The following is a 13991-nucleotide window of genomic DNA, read 5'->3' on the forward strand; positions in this document are numbered from 1 at the left end:
AAATGTTGAGCAGGACGGTTTCAGAAAAACCTGGGAAGACTTACGTGAACTGATATAAAGTGAAGTGAGCAGAACCAGAAGAATATTGTACACAGTAACGATAATATTATGATCAACTGTGAAAGACTTAGCTACTCTGATCAATACATTGATCCAAGACAATTCCAAAGGACTCATGATGAAAAAATGCTATACATCTCCAGAGAGAGAACTAATGAACTCTGAATTCAGAATGAAGCATACTTTTTTCATTAACTTTATTTTTCTTGCTTTTTTTCCCAAAATGGCTGATACGGAAATATGTTTTGCATGAATTCACATGTATAATTGATATCATATTGCTTGCTTTCTCAATGGTTGGGGGAAGGGTAGGAGGGAGAAAGAGAATTGGGAACAAATTCTTAAAAACAAATGTTAAAGGGTCAGCTAGGTGATTCAATGGATAGAGCACCAGCCCTGAAGTCAGGAGGACCTGAGTTCAAATCTGGAATCAGAGCAAACACTTGACACTTACTAGCTGTGTAACCTTGGGCAAGTCACTTAACCCCAACTGCCTAAAAAAAAAAGAAGTTAAAGTATAATTATTTTAAAAATAAATAAATGTTTGTTTCCTTCCTCTATTTTGAGGGCAAAGGAAACTCAATAAAAATGTAGCCTAAAAATATAGTAGAAAGAACCCTTGGCAAGGAGTTAGAAGACCAGGATTCTAATCCTTCCTCCAACACCTACTCCTTTATTACGGTTAGGGTCCCTTGCCTTCCATTGTTAGCTGTATGTACATGTGTACTTGTGTTGTTTTCTCTACTAGATCTTAAATTCCTTGAGGGAAGGAACAATGTCTTCCCTTCCAGTACTGAGCATAATGCTTTGCCTCAATAAAGATTTGCTCTTTGACAATAATAATGACAATGAAAATGTCACTTTTATTGAAAAGATAAGGGGCAACTAGGTGGCATAGTGGGTAGAGTACTGGTCCTGGAGTCAGGAAGACCTGAGTTCAAATCTGGCCTCAGACACGTAACACTCACTATCTGTGTGACTCTGGGCAAATCACTTAACCCCAATTGCCTCTCCTAAAAAAAAAAAGAAAAGATAAGCAACCTTGCCAAATCTAGTTATATTTTTATGGAGATGTAATTTAACTTCCCTGAGCCAGAGTTTTTGCATTTGTAAAATAGGGATAATAATACCCATCCTGTATATCCCCACAAGGTTTCTGACATGATAAATTGATAGGATGGAAATGCGAGAGTGTCAGGTATGATATGATCTCAACTAGATCAGCCAGGTACATTTATCCTCAAATCTTTAGGCAGTAGAAGCAAAATTATATACTTTAGGCTATGAATTCATGATCTCAGAGAACAGGAAAAATATCTGATTCTTCCCCAACTCCTGGCTCAATGAGCTTCACACACATTTGACACAAGGATCTGCCACCTTCCATAAACATCAGGGTTAGCTCATTACCAGGAAACAGGAGAGGTCAGAAGTTGGCTTGGTTTTAGATGACTGGGCCCCATGCCTTAGGGGCTCACCAGCATCTCACCAACCAGTGATGAACCAGATGGACATAGCCCTGTCTTGTTCTGGCCTGGAGGTTGCTTTTTTTTCCTATTGTCTTTCTGGCTTTTTACCTTTCTGAAGCCAGAATGTGAGCTAGAGGATTTAGTCTTTTTGCATTTTAAATATTTATTCAGTGTTTAATTTAAACCCCTGAGACTTATTCTGGGGTCTTGGCTTTCCACTCAGTCAGAGAGATGAAATTATTTCTGTCCCCACTCAGTGTATATACACCCAACAAATTGATTATATAGACTAATGCAGTACAATGGGATTTTCATGTTGTTGGTTTATTTTTTTTCAAGCCAACAACAGTATTTCAAGATATTAAACTGTTGTTTTAGCTTTTTAAATTCTAGATGGTCTCCATAGCAACCATCAAGTTTGCTTCCTCCCTATCTTGAGTTTCCCAAAGAAACTGTCAGCCAGCTCTGGGTACAGCCTGAAAAATGTTAATGAGCAATTCTTGCATTTTAACATTTAACATTTTAATAGAATTTTAACAAAAATTTGGTTTGGTTTGGTTTGGTTTGGTTTGGTTTGGAAATGCAAGTGTCAGCGGTCAAGGAAAAGGAGAAAGGGGAAGAAATTGAATTTGAAGGTCACTCCTTATCCCAGGTCTTTAGATTAGACTCTTCTCCCCCCCCTCCATTCCCATCTCCATGGAGAGAACATCTGGAAAAGGATCAGGCATTCTGACAGGAAATCCTTGAAAAATCAGAGCATGGAGTTGGAAAAATACAAAAATTTTCTCAAGAAATTGAGATGTTCCTAATAACATGAGGTAGGCCACAAAAGGTACTCCAGTAACCATGCAGAGCAGACCTGGACAAACTGCCCCACACCCACCCTCCTACTTCAAAGAAAGCTAGAATTTCCTAGAAGGAAACTCAACATCTCATCTTGTCCTCAAAGACAGTATGCTCTTGTATATGTATGTATGCTCTGTATGAGAGAGCTTATATTTTAATGGAGGGAAACAATATATAGGGGAGTGGTGGCCATAGAAGGGTTATTTGGTCTGATAATTCACATAGATGGTGAATGGAACAATAGGGCAATAGATCTGCATAACCAACAGATTGGTCTCTTTTGCTTTCTAGACCACTGAGGTAGGTAGGTAGCTCATGAGGGAGTCTAACCAACTCACCTATGGGCAATTAATGGTTGCAATGAATGATGTTTCCAGGATTCTTACTAGTCTTGGGCTATTGTGAAAACAAAAAAGTTGCCCATTCTCTCCACAACCGGGCATAGAATATCTTCTCATCAATTCTAATAGTTTAGGTCTCCCTGAACACCAAGATTCCTCAGCACAATGCTATCTCTTTGTTGAAGGCCTTAACGATGAATTCAAATCTCATACTTATATATGTTTCCATCAGCAGTCTTGTGAGCTCATGTAGTGTGGTAGTAAGCTACTTTCAGCTTCTCTCTCAGATAAGAGACGTGTTTGGTTGTGAGTGTCTTCAGTCTCTCCATTCCAGTATCACAGACTCCAAAGCACAAGTCAATAGATAGGGGAGGCTCTAACCCAAACATCGTCGGACAGGGCATGGAACCAGTGCCATCATTTCTAGTGAGGTCATATACACGTACTAGGAATGCTCCATGTTGACCCCACTGAGTGTCCATGTTGTGTTCAGCAGTTTGCTGTGGTTCTCCTTGAGGTTAGTAAAGTATAGATCCAGACTTCTCAATGCCAACCAAAGCTAACATCTCAAACACATGTGCTTTCAAAGGCCCTGCTTTGGTCTAAATGGATAGAAGGAAGTCCATACACTGAAAAAATATTTTTTCCATACTACCACCGAAGCTTTCTGCTTTCTGGTTGGGTCTGTCTGTGTATGTATACCTTGTAAAATGATCTGTCACCATCAGTATATGATACATTCTTACTATCTTCCTCCAAAGATAGAAAATCAATGTAGACGAATTCTAAAGGTTGCTGGTATAAAAGTAGCACCTACATTACTATGGAAACAAGAGATATTCAGGCAAATGGCATCCCAGAATTCACCAATTGGTGATGTTTTTGAACTTGGACTTCTGGGACTCTGTTTTGGGAAATTTCTGTGAGAGAGGAGCTAGAAGGAAAGAGCTAGAGAGTTCATCCTCTATCTTGGGCCCACATGGGCAAGCCAGAGTTGAGCAGAACATCAGGTTTCCAGGCTCTTGTTTCCCTATTCTCTTTCAGAGGCTTTTTCCAGGATGCTGCTGAAGATGGCATTTCTAGATATTTATTGTTGTTTGTTTGTTTTTTTAGTTGGATCTGAGTCTTTGTGACCCATTTTGGGGGGATTTTTTTTGTCCTTGTTTCATTCCCATATTTATTGGAAAAAATTCTAGTCAATGTATTCCCATTGTATATGATGTTTACTTTTGTCCACAGGCAAGATACTTTTTATATTAAAAAATGTCCCTCAATGCTTTGTAGCATTTTTAGCATGAAAAAGTGTCCTACTTTGTTAAAGGTTCTTTCTACATCTGTTGCGATGATCTTTGTGGTTTTGCATGTTTTGACTTTTTTTAATTTAATTTTTTATTAATTTATTTTTAGCTTTCAATAATCACTCCCATACAATCTTGAGTTTTAAATTTTTCTCTCCCTCCCTCCCTGCCTCTCTCCCCAAGACAGCGTGCAATCTAATATAGGCTCTACACATACATTCCTATTAAACATATTTTCACACTAGTCATGTTGTAAGGAAGAATTAGAAACAATAGGGGGAAACACAAGAAAGAGGAAACAAAACAAAACAGAAGAAAAAAAAGGAAATAGTATGCTCTGATCTGCATTCAGACTCCATAGTTCACTCTCTGGATGTGGACAGCATTTTCCATTCTGAGACTTTGGGAGATCCTTGTATTGCCGAGAAGGACTAAGTCTATCAACGCTAGTCTTTGCAGAATGTGGCTGTCATTGTGTACAATGTTCTCCTGGTTCTGCTCACTTCACTCAGTATCAGTCCATACAAGTCTTACCAGGTTTTTCTGAAGTCTGCTTGCCCATCATTTCTTATATCATAATAGTATTCCACTACATTCATATTTGAGGGAATTTTCTTGGCAAAGATACTGGAATGGTTTGCCATTTCCTTCTCCAACTCACTTGACAAATGAGGAAACTGAGGCAAACAAGGTTAAGCAACTTGCCTAGGTCACACAGCTAGTAAGTATCTGAGGCTAGATTTGAACTCAGCTCTTCCTGACTCCAAGCTCAGCATTCTATCCACTGAGTTACATAGCTGCGCTATTGCTAGATATATATTCTCTAAATATGCAGCAAAAGCTAGTAGTATTTTTCTTTATAGACAACAAGCATAACTTTCATATTCTTGGTGACATCTGTAGCCATCTTGGGCAAATAAAATCTGTTCCTTACTAGAGTTAGGATTCTCTCAACCCATATGTCTGGGCCTATTTTGTAAACAGGAAAGTTGCCCGGTCTCCGTACCCAGGTATAGAGTATCTTTTCCATTACTTCTAATAATTCAAGTCTCCCTAAATACCAAGTTTTCTCAGCAAAATGTTGTCTCTTTGTTAAGGTCTTATTGTTAAGGTCTTAACAATAAATTCAAGCATCATACTGACATTCGCTTCTGTCAGCAGTCTTCTGAACTCATGTAAGATAGTAAGGTTAGGCAGAAAGCTGCTTTTGGCTTCTCTCCCAGATGAGAGAGGTCCTAAGTTGCGTAACATTTTTGTGGCCACAGAGTGATAAGCTTCGGATGTCACCAACTGCTTCCTGGTACCACTTATGAGATCAGTCACAGTGTAGAGCAGTTCTCCATTGCACAGTACAAACTTCTGCTATTGACTCGTCAGTAAGTTGTCCTCATGGAACTGAATAGAACATGAGGCTTTTCATCATCACTGCCTCCTCACTTTTTGGCTTATATGACTTTTCTGAGTCCCTCATTTACCATCTGATCTCTAATGCCAGTCCTCCACAGACAACCTGATTCTTTTGTTGCCTCCACTGGAGACAAAGAAGATTGGTTCAATGGCATGAGACTCATTCATATACAAGGCTGGCAGAAATAATCCCAAGCTTTCAGCCACACTGCCATTTGCCGGGTCCCTGAATGTTACATATAGCTTTCACTCCTTTAGATATCACCATAGCTTCGATGTCACACTCCCTTCAGGACAGAGCATCTGTATCCATATTCATCTTCCCTGGTTAGTTCTTCTATAATTCTGTGTGGAGGCTTCAATGGGCGGAAGCTTGCTCCCCTTCTTCTGGCAGCATTCCAAAACAATATCCTTCAGGATAATACATATAAGCCACTTACATGTAAGACCAGTTAGATTATGGGGGACCAAAAACTAACATGATTGGGGATGAGGCTGGCTTAGGGGGTACTAGCATGGAGAGAAAATAAGGTAGTAAAAATACTTCTGGCTTTGGAATTGGAGAACCTGAATTCAAATCTTAATTCTTCCCAGTTATAGTCTGTATGACCTTGGAAAAATCACTTCAAGTTGTCTAGATCTCAATTTCCTCATCTATAAAGTGAGGTGGTTGGATCTCTAAGGTTCCTTCCATCTCTCAATCTGTCATCTTATTATACGTACATATGAGTGATTTGGCCTCTAAGGTCCTCTAGATCTAAAATCTATGAGCCTTTGGCTATTTCAATATTTATTCAACAAACATTTATTAAATACCTATCATGTGCCAGGTATTTGTGCTAGGTACTGGAGATTCAGAGACAGAACTGAAACAGTAGTTGCCCTCATAGAGCTTACATTTTATTGGGGAGGGGAGAAATATGTACTCAAAAATAAATGAATGCAAAGTAATTTTAGAAGGAAATCCATTAGTAATTTAGAGTTGGGACAGGATCTGGTCTTTCCCTTTTCTTGATTATAGGAGTCCTATCCAGGCACAGACTCATAGAGCAAAAAAAAAAAAATCATTCGGCTTAGTTTTTTGAATGAAGCCAGCAATTTCTTTCTCATTTTCCCATTTTTCATTCTCTTCCTTGGACTTCAAAAGAGATGTCAGGCTGGGTTCAGCAATAGAAAACAAGGAACCTGCTTTATGCTGTATGTGATGTGAGGAGATGCTCTGGAATTTGGATGTACAGTGTGAAAGCTTCCTTTCCCTTCCTACCCCAAAGTCTCCCCAAACTTTGGGCCTTCTCCCTAGGCATCCTCAGACAATATCATTTCAAATTTAAAAAAAAAAAATCAAAACCTAAAAGAAAAGAAGACAGGGAAAAAATCCTCCTCAGAGATGGTGATGCTAACTCTTGTTAGCTGTTCAGATATGAAAAATAGGTTGGTTATCAAAGTATTTACCATACTTGGGTCTGAAAGATGCAGCTTGATAAGAAAGAGGAAGTGTGGCCTAATAGAAACTCTTAGAGGTACATCCTGACTCTACTGTTGTGTGACCATAAACTGGTCACTTTCTTCTCTGAAGCCTCATCATCTCTCTCTTTTTTTCCTTCTAATTTATTTCATTCTGAACTGAACAAATACCAGATAAAATGAGCATTTCCGTATATTTAGGAGTGGTTCTTCACTGTATTTGTGTCATGGTCCCTTTTGACAGTCTGATGAAGTCTATGGACCTCTTCTAGGGATGTTTTTAGATGCATAAATTAAAATGAAGAGGATTACAAAAGAAACCAATTATGTTGAAATTAGTTTTCAAATTATTTTTTAAAAGCAAGTTCTCGTATCTCATGTTAAGAACCCTTGACCTAGAACAGAAAAAGAAAAGAGTACATGAAACTTCAGGTCTCTATTATGTACAGCTAGCTTTTCTTTTGAGCCTCATTTTCCTCATCTGTAGAATTTGAACCACACTAGTGCTTACATTAACCTACCTTCTGGGATTGTAGATATGAGGAAAGTTCTATAGAAATGTGAGTAGTTATTATTAAAAGGCTAAGGAGAGGCAGGGGAATCTGATTCTTCTCTGCAGGCAAAAAGGATAATGAGGATGTAGCTCCATGTAGACTAGATCGTACCCCAAGTTCACAGTCAAGAAGGGTAAGTAATGAATATGCATATCAAGGCCTGCCTTGGTGTAACTGCCTACCTGGTATGTGTGACTTGGTGGGACTGCCCTTCAAAGCCACTTCTTAGGGAGTAAGCAGAGATCGTGTGTTGAAATTGAATTAATAGAATTATTTACTTGGGAAAGGAAATACCTTAGCTCAGGCAGTTTGTACCTGTAGTATTCCAATCAATTCATTAGGTACTTTGTAATTCCTACCTACAATACGAGACCTGGGGAGTGGACTCCACTCGAAACCCTTCTTATAGAGTCAAGACCAGCAGTGGGTGAACAGGGTGAGTGGACTTTCTCCGCAGGGTGATAGTTATCTCTACACCTCAACTTGAGGGATTCTGTTGACCAAAGAGCTACTAAAGAGATATAACCTATTCCACTCCCCCCACCATATGGGAATCAGAGTGGCCCTCTCTCAGCCAACTTCTTCTCAATCCCACATTTATAAACCCCAAGAGGTGAGAAGGCAGGATTGCCATCTTACCAGGTTTGACTTCACTTAGAGCACGTACACACACACACACACACACACACACACACACACACACACACACACACACACACCATACAACCACCCCACCTCATACTCCCTGCATATACACACATTATTTTTTGCCCCAGATGAAAAAAATTTCTATTTCTACTCTCAAAGGTAGAGTCAATCTGCCTTAGGCAGACACTTGGGGGTCATGCGGGTCTAGGAATATTCAGACCTATGAAGCTCCTTTCAGTCCCAGATTCTGTGAACTGGACCAAAACTTTCATGCATTCATTAATTTATTTCTTCCTTCGGCAAATAGTTAAGTGCCTGCAGCATGCAAAACATTGTGCTAGGCACTAAGAAAAAGACAAAGTTTAGATAAGATAGGGTCCTACTTTTACAGAGCTAGATAAAATAGTAACAAAATTCATTTAGAGGAACTAAAGACCTAGAAGAGGCTTTCTCAACCTTGAATCCCTTTTCTGGTTTGTTTGCTTTTTTTATATTTTGAAAACTATTTTAATAGTTTCCTTTATAATCCTATACATTTTGTGCATTTATAAACAATATTCTAAGAAAGGGTCCATGACACAAAGAGGTTAAGAACCTCTGATCTAGAATATCAAGGAAAATAATGAAAAATGGTAAGAATGAAAAGAAGGATGGCCCTTCTAGACCTCAAACTCTATTATAAAGCAGCAATCATCAAAACTGTTCGATATTATTTAAAAAATAGAAAATTGGATCAATGAAACAGACTAGACAAAGGAAAATTTAAAAATAATGGAACTCAGTAACTCAGTGTTTCATAAGCTCGAAAACAAATTACTTAGGAAAGAACTCCTTATTTGATAAGAACTAACGGAAAACTAGAAAGCAGCCTGGTAGAAATTTGGCTTAGGCCAATCTCCCATATTCTATATTATGTTCAAAATGGATACATGATCTGAATCATACCCTACTAATAGAAGACCAAAAGACTATATACTTTTCACAGGTATGGGTAGCAGATGAATTCTTAACTAAACAAAGGATAGAGGTAATTGCAAAGATAAAATAGTTTTGAAATTGAAAAACTTCCACACATAAAATTAAAGTATCTAAGATAAGAAGGGAAACAGTGAACGGGGTGGAAAGTCTTTACATTGAATATCTTGGATAACAGTTTATCATCTAAGATATATAGACTACTAATAGAAATATAGAGGACCAAAGGCCATTCTCTGGTAGATAAGTAGTCAAAGGATATGAACAAATGGTCTTAAATGAAGACTTGCAGACTGTCAACAACCACATGAAAGAATGTCCCAAGTCACTAATAGTAAAAGAAATACAAATCAAAGCAACCCTGAGGTTTTACCTTTTATCCAGCAAATTGACAAAAATGATAAAAGGTGAAAATTGTCAATGCTGGAAAGATTGTACAAAGACAGGCACACAAATACATTGTTGGTAGAGCTATGACTTACTACAACTGTTCTGGAAAGTAACGTGTAATTATGCAAATAAAGTGGCTAAAATGTCTATACACTTTGACCCAGATAGTCCATTGCTAGGTTTTTACCTCCAAGGAGATTATTGACCAAAAGAAATGCTCCATATACATCAAAATACTTATAGCAGCACTTTTTATGGTCACAAAGAACTAGAAACAAAGTAGATGCCCATCAATTGGGGAATGGCTAAACAAATTGTGGTATACAAATATAATAAAATATCACTGTGCTGTAAGAAATAATGAACATAATGAAGACAGAGAAGCAAAGAAAGACATGAACTGATGCAGAGAGGAGCTAGGAAAACAATATAAACGATAACTACAATAATGTAAGTGGAAAGAATAACCCACAAAACAGTAAAAAAAAAAAAGAATGTTGTAAAATTACAAAGAAGAAACTTAACCGCAAAGAAGAGCTATTAGAAGACATCCCACTCCTTTATAGAGATGGTAGGGTGAGTTATCAACCAATAATCAATCAATTAACATTTATTAAGCTCTGAAAGTGCCATAAAGTGCTGGTTATACAAAAAAGCCAGATAGTCTCTGTTCTTAAGGAGTTTACAATATCCATGGGCACATAACATTGCATATAACATAATATTTAATAGATACAGGTAGGATTTTACAATTTTTTTTCTTTTTCTTTTCTTTTTTTTTTAAAATCTTTGGTTATAAGGGATGGCTCTCTGCGAGGAGGGAGGGAAGGATATAAGGAAAATCTAGGCATTATAAAATAAAAATTGTCAATAAAATCTTTTAAAAATGATAGCCAATGGGTTGATTTGTCTTGCTTGACTAAGTTTATTGGTTATTTAGGAGGTGAAGGGAACTGGTAGATAGGGGTAGTGATGACAAAAAGAAAGGAAGGGAGAAAGAGAAAAAATAAAGAAAATAAGAAAGGAAGGGAGAAAGAAAGAAAGAAACAAGGGAAGGAAAGGAGGAAGAAAGAAAGAAGAGAAGGAAGGAAAGAAGGAAGGGAGGGAGGGAGGAAGGAAGGAAGGAAGGAAGGAAGGAAGGAAGGAAGGAAGGAAGGAAGGAAGGAAGGAAGGAAGGAAGGAAGGAAGGAAAAGAAAGAAAGAAGGAACATCAATGACACTTTAAAATACACAAAATAGAACAGAAGGAAGCTGAGATGGAACAAAAGGAAGTTTTCTAATAATTTCATATAACATCCTCTTTTCTGTTCTTGTATATGGAAATGTTCATGTTTGTTGATACTTGTTAAGATCATAACAAAAAAGAAGACTTTAATTTAATTAATTTAAAAAGAAGACATGATCCTTGCCCTCACGGAGCTTACCCATCTAAGAGGGCTAAAAGGCAAAAATAAATAACTGTAACAGAAAACATAAATCTTACAATATAAACCTAATTAGAACACAAAACATAACAGAAACAGAAATAGGGACATCTAAAGGAGGATTCTGGGAGGATTTAAAAGAAGCCTCCAGACAAAGTACTCTGTGTTTTCATGTTTTAAACTTGTTTTGCAGAAGGGAGAAACTCCAGGCAATTGTCAACACACCTAATACAGCACTGCCTGGGGTCAGCCGCCCACAGTTAAGCATTGCGAGCAGGTGGGTTCCACCTCTTACTGAGCAGGTGTGTTTTGAGTCTATAAGCATTTTCCTGAGCCCCTTCCAAGCCTCAGAGGAGAGAAATATCAGCAATCTGGCTGCTTGCCACCCAAGTCAGACCAAATTTGGCCTTGTTCGAGGAAAGATGGATCTCGAAGACAAGGGAACCCTCAGTGTTCAGTGAGGCTCCGTGTGCCAATTTTTCTACGTGTGCCAATTTTTCTACCTCGCTGCAACCTTAACCCTGATAGGGGGAAAAGCATTTAAGGGGATTTAGGGTAGGAGGGGAACCCTACTCCAGAGCTTCTTAACCACAATCCATGAACTTGCTTCTAAAATATTTTGATAACTGTATTTCACTTTTTTTTTGGTATTGTTTTCATTTGTAATCCTATATATTTTGTTTTATGTCTTTAAAACCATGATGCTAAGAAGGGGTGCACAGGCTTCCCCAGACTGCCAAAGAGGTCTCTGACATATACACAAAAAAGTTAACGAACCCTGATCTAGACCAACCCCCTCCTTCTAGACATAGGAACCTGAGGCCCAAGAGAGGGGAGGGAAATGATAGATATGAGATCACACAGCTGGGAAGCCACAGAGCTGAGAATCAAACTCAGGGTATCTGGTTCTCAATTCAGTCCTCTTTCCCCTGCACCACAGTCTGCTGAGTCATCTCATCGTTTAGCCAGATGCAAGCTGAGGAACAGCAGCTGGAGACTGATAGCGGACCACAGGTGCAGGGGGTCCCTGGTGGGTTATGCTGTGCCTTCTCACTGAGCAACACCCAGAGCTATAGATTGGAGGGAAGCCTTCTGGCATGCTTGGAATTGTTCTTGTAAAAATTCCTGAGATCCTGGCATGAGTAATGAAAAATAGATTCAGAGCCATTCATAGGCAGGGCCAAATTCCAGCAGGATGGTGCCTAGGACCCAGGAGGCCTGGGTTTTTTACCCATGCCTCTACTACTGAATTAATTTTAATATTAATGGCTTCCCTGGGCCCCAGTTTTCTCATCTGTATTGTTTTTTGTTTTGTTTTTGTGATGGTAAACCAGACCATCTTTTGTCTCAATTCTCACCTAGCTCTTAGTCATTGAATGGGCTTTGCCTCAGATACACTGAGCCTTGGGAAAGACCATGATTTAGAAAGGCAAAGGTCACCTATTACATCTTGGGCCAATGCCTATTATCTTCACTTCTGTCTTGCCACTAGATTCCAATGAGTGGAGGAGAGAATGAAGATGACAACTTTGCACAGCTCTGTGTCACTTAAATCCAATTCATGAGCAAGTCATTCATCCTCTTTGAGAATGAAGGACCAACTGGAACAGCAATAGGGTGGGGGACAAGTTGAACTAGATGACCTCTAAGGTTCCTTCCAGTTCTAATATTCTGTGAGGCTAGGCCTAAGTGGAAGTATGATTCCTTAATTGAGTACAGTTCTTATCATACACAATGTTACAATTGAGCTTCGTGACAACCCTGTGAGGGGAGCAGGGAAGGTATTATTATCCCCATTTTACAGGTGGGGAAAACCTACAGAATCTCAAAATTGACCCAATCCACATTGGGCCTGACCCTCCTCTACATCCAAACATCCCCAAAATGGATCATCCAGCTTCAATTTAGGAACGTCAGTGATGTTAAACCCATCCTTCCCAAGGCACTCAAATCTAGTGCCTGGTTTGTAATAAATACTTATTGATGGATTTACCCTGGGACTATTCTAATAGTAAGTTTCCCCAAAGTCTCAGAGCCAACAAGTGTTAGTGGCAAGACTTGAGCCTAGGTTTTCTGAATGCCAGTCCAGAGTGGGTGCCACAGTTGCCTCTTTCATACCATATGGTCAATCACATCATTTAACACCTTCCCCCATCCCACCAGATGATTTCTAGGAGTACCTTGCCCAAAGCTACCTACAACCTGATTTGCAAATTACAGCATGCATTATTCCTTCCTTTGACCATCTTTCTGCTAGTCTTTTCTTTTAGAGGAAATTGGAGATAAATTAAATTTTCTTTTAAAAGAAATACCTCTAGAATGGGTAGCTAGATGGCACAGTGGATAGAGTACCAGGGTTGAAGTCAGGAAAACTCACCTTTGTGAGTTCAAATCTGTCATCAGATACTTACTAGCTACGTGACTCTGGGTAAGTCAGTTAACTCTGCTTGCCTCAATTTCCTCATTTGTAAAACGAGCTAGAGAAGGAAATGGCAAACCACTCCAATATCTTTGCCAAGAACACCCCAAACGGTGTCACAAAGATTTGGACACATTAAAATGGCTGAAAAACAACAGCCCCTGGAATAGGTTTGAGTCCCATACCTTGAGCATTCACCAGATTTTTCTATTTTTCCTCCCTCCTACCCCTCCTTTCCCTCAATTGAAAAAAAGAAGAAAATTAAAATCCTTGAAACAGATATGCATAGCCAACCCAAATAAATTCCTTCATTGGTCATATCCAAAAATGTACATCTCCCAAGGAATTCTCCAAGCTCCTTACTACCATTTATGACCCTAGACAAGTCATTCCCCCTCTCTGAGACTCAGTTTCCTAATCTGTAAAATGAAGGGGTTGGATTAAATGAAGTTCCTTCCAGCTCTGAATCCTACAATTCTAAACAGGAGAGAAAGAAGGTAGAAGGGGGCTCTAATGACAACTTAGCCTCTTCACAATATTACAACGGTTCCCTCCCACCCTCCAGCTAGCCAGGAAGGCTAGCCAGGCTGGTCTTTTCTACCATGACAGCAGAAGTTTGAATGGGGCAGGGAATTTTGCTGCTGACATAGTCTGCTGACCACTGAAGACCCCTGAGTCATAAAGACCTTGCTTCAA

The sequence above is a fragment of the Phascolarctos cinereus genome, unplaced genomic scaffold (assembly GCF_003287225.1).
Source record: "Phascolarctos cinereus isolate Bilbo 61053 unplaced genomic scaffold, phaCin_HiC Scaffold_3;HRSCAF=262, whole genome shotgun sequence".
Classification (NCBI taxonomy): Eukaryota; Metazoa; Chordata; class Mammalia; order Diprotodontia; family Phascolarctidae; genus Phascolarctos; species Phascolarctos cinereus.